The sequence below is a fragment of the Mercenaria mercenaria genome, chromosome 15, assembly GCF_021730395.1.
Source record: "Mercenaria mercenaria strain notata chromosome 15, MADL_Memer_1, whole genome shotgun sequence".
Taxonomy (NCBI): domain Eukaryota; kingdom Metazoa; phylum Mollusca; class Bivalvia; order Venerida; family Veneridae; genus Mercenaria; species Mercenaria mercenaria.
The window spans coordinates 26,445,739-26,449,542 of NC_069375.1; positions in this window are offsets into that span (position 1 = coordinate 26,445,739).

Sequence of the window (3,804 nt, forward strand, 5' to 3'; positions counted from 1 at the left end):
AAAAACTCATCATTTTTAAAGAATAGTTACACATGTTCGTTTTGATGCATTTGCAATAGCGTGCGAGTGGTGAAATTTCGCATAACAAGGTGGAACACAGTTTTCAGCAATTGTTTATCTTTATTTCTTTACAAATGGTATTTATTTTCAAAGGGAGGCAACTTTTTCGGAATACTTTAGGTACAAATGGCATTCATTTTCAAAAGGAGAAAACTTTTTCCAATTATTTTAAGTAATCGTCGAGAAAAAGTTGTTTCCCTTTGAAAATGAATGCCATTTGTAAAGAAATAAAGATAAACAATTGCTGAAAACTGTGTTCCAACTTGTTACGTGAAATTTCACCACTCGCACGCTATTGCAAATGCATCAAAACGAACATGTGTAACAGTTCTTTGAAAATGGTGAGTTTTTAAAGGCGTTTGACTGTCCGGAAGTGGGGCCCCTATAGACAGTCATTTTATGGAATTCAATGTTTATATCAGTATACTGACACTTGTTTCGTAAAGTAATATACATGTTTTACATGCTGTTCAATTTTCATGTCAAACAAATCTTTCTTTCTATGATTTGGTGTTGTTTGATTTTTGTTTCTCAAGGCCTTCTTCGTAACCTTAAACCAGCACATTTGTGAAGGTAATTTCAACTTCGAATGCTGCAAATGTTGCCCTTGGGGACATATTTTCAAAGAACTATACAAGTGGAGGACTTCAGGATTATAATATACCCCAGAAATGCAAAAATAACTCGACAATAAATCATTTCTCTGCCTTTCTTTCAATTCACCGGAAGCATTTTGATGTTGACTGGTGCTTTTCCATCATTTATTTTAACAAGCGCCGTGACTGATGCTGACAAAGAGATGCTATTCATTACTAAGAAGCTGCTGATGAAACTGAATGAAGATGTTGTAAACCAGTCAATCGTGACCTTCACCTCGGAAAAGAAAGGAGAATAATTTCGACATTATTAGTTGAATAAGTTATATTTTGACGTATCTGTAGACTGTTAAACATACGTATGTGGTTTAATACAGATATGCTAATCAGTTTATTTTACAAACGCATCATGACAAACATTTTTTTGAATCATAAAATGAACATTTACAGTTTTTTGTTCTGTCTCCATCGTTGACATGTTTGCGGAAATGATTTGCGTTAGAAAATAACAGTTATGAAGCGACTGATATATTGATTAAAAGTACAGGTGATATATTGCTTTATATACGATCTGTTAATTACTCTGTGTGCTCTACCTGGTTCAAGTGGTTGTATGCATGTGGAATCTTATAAATGTTAGATTCTACTAAATCATACCCCTTTTTATGACCCCCTACATTTAAGTGGGACAGCATATAACGTTCCTGCTGTCCCTACGTCAGTCCGTCCGTCTGTCCGTACGTGCGTACGTACGTTCCAAAATCTTGTGTGTCCACCTCCTTCCACACTATTTCAAACTTTCACAGATGAACAAACTTGATGTGCAGATGACCATAAAGGAAGGAACTTTTGTTGTGACTATTTTTACCGCAGTTATGGCCCTCTGATGGTTTTACTGTATGGAATATAGGGAAAAAATTGTGTGCCCAACACCTCAAACACTATTGAAAGGATACACAGATGAAGGACCTTGATGTGAAGATGACCATGAATAATGGACTTTTTTTCTGTGGCTACAAAAAGGCCATAGTGAAGAAATTGGGAGTGAGCAACTCCTCATACACTTTTTGAACGAATGGGTTCAAAGATGCTCAAAAGCACAACTTTATCTGAACATGACCATAGGATGGACTGTGACCATTTGACCAGTGTCATGGCCCCTTGTTAATTTTACTATATAGGGCATATTGAAGAATATTTGAACGAATGGATTCAAAGTTGCATATGGACACAATTCTAGTTCAAGTGGATTTTTTTTTTGGTTTTTTAAATGAACATTTTTCAAAATCTACAGAATGTATAAAATACTATAAATATATATGGAGAAAACGAATAAATTAACAGATGCAGCTTGCTTGGTGCTATGTGGTGCTTCTGCATGCACATTCTAAATGTTTATGAGAAATTGAAGGACCTGTTGATAAAAACATGTAATATCATCTTTTTATTTGAAGAAACAATATTTTTTTTCAAATCAATAGAAAGTAATTGATTTCGGAAAATCTCTGCATGTATGTTGACACAGTGCTGTTAAATGTTTCAAGATAAGATTAGAATTTTCTAAAAATTTGTAAAATACTTGTAACTGGATAACGTTGTGACATTCCCTTCTTCTTTTCTTCTTTTTTAAAAACTTTATCAGATATTTGCGCCCTGCACAATGAACATACTACATTGTCGGTAAAACATTCTTATAATAAATTGCAGTTTCCATTCAACATTTAGATTTATTACATTAACTGCCGGTCCACATAGTTTTTGCTATAAAAGATCGACTGTGTCTTGGGTTAAAATTAATGTCAAATCTTGAGAGAGAAAAAGCTGTGAAATTTTATTTCTAATGTCATGTAATAGTGCGCATATTGAGTGGTTTCAAGGATGTTTGACAAATAATTTTGAATATTGACCAGCAAGCCATATCAATTACTAATACTACATTATTAAAAATCTGCACTATCTTTATTTTTTATAGAAGTCTGACAACTAGTGCAAGCTCTAATATGTTTTTTTTTTCAAAGTGGCTAAATACATTAAACATGATATCAAAACAAAAAAACTCTGAATTAGAAGTTAATACACATTATTATACGTACATACACATGTTACTTTAAGATTTAGATTTTACAGGTATATTTTGAACGTGTACGTGTAAATTGTTTCAAAATTGTAATTGTGATGCTTCCGACGCTTATTGAAATAAAGAATGAAATCCTATATCCATATGTGCCCGTAACGTTCACGTTCCGTAACCGTACACTTACGAACTATTGAAGTAAACATTATGCATCAATTAACAAATTCAACAAAGCGCCTTTACAACATTTTGCACCTTGCAATAATAAGCATTTACTAATCACTGTTTGACGGGTTGAAAATTAGCCAATGTCTGGGGGATAGGTTTCGTAAACGTTTGAAAAATTTTTACTTTTCAATATCCACAACGTAATCGGGATAAATAATCGGAAGGTAAATAAATACGCTGGTGAAGCAAGATAACGCGCATTGCTTTCGATTTCATTTATCAAAGTGCAATAGATAATTGCCGCGAGGAAGGGCGTATACGCCCGTAATTTTTCACCATACGTTCTTTAAGTTTTTATAATTATAAATGATAAGGTAGTTTACTTGATTGCTTTGGTAAATATTGACTTCTCTAAAGGAAGCCCGGGCAGGTCTTCTGTGGTTAACAGTTTATAAGATATAGTTCCGTATTTGCTGCGAAAAACGGTATGTCTAAACTTGGCACAAAATTATATCAAAATAAAGGTAGGGAGAGGAATTTCACAGTTTTATTCAAACGAAAAAAGTTAATTAAACTATATGAAGTTATAATACTTTAAAAGGCAAAAAGAAAAAAGAAAAGAGTAAAAATTAATGCAAACCAGACTATAGATTGACATTAGTTGGTTAGAGTACTTTAAAAGAGGTTTCCATCGAAAATTGTAATGTCGGCATGAAAAAAGAACTAAACGTTATTATATTTCTTTATATTGCTTCTTCTCTATAGGCTTTGTATTTTAAACCAGAATTCTGTTATTTTAAGTTAAACAAGAATGTATATTGTAGTTTAATGCTATATACAAGTTTTAAATGTACTTGCGTGAAATACGAATAGGAGTAGAAATGCTCGTAGTCAGTGAATTTTCAC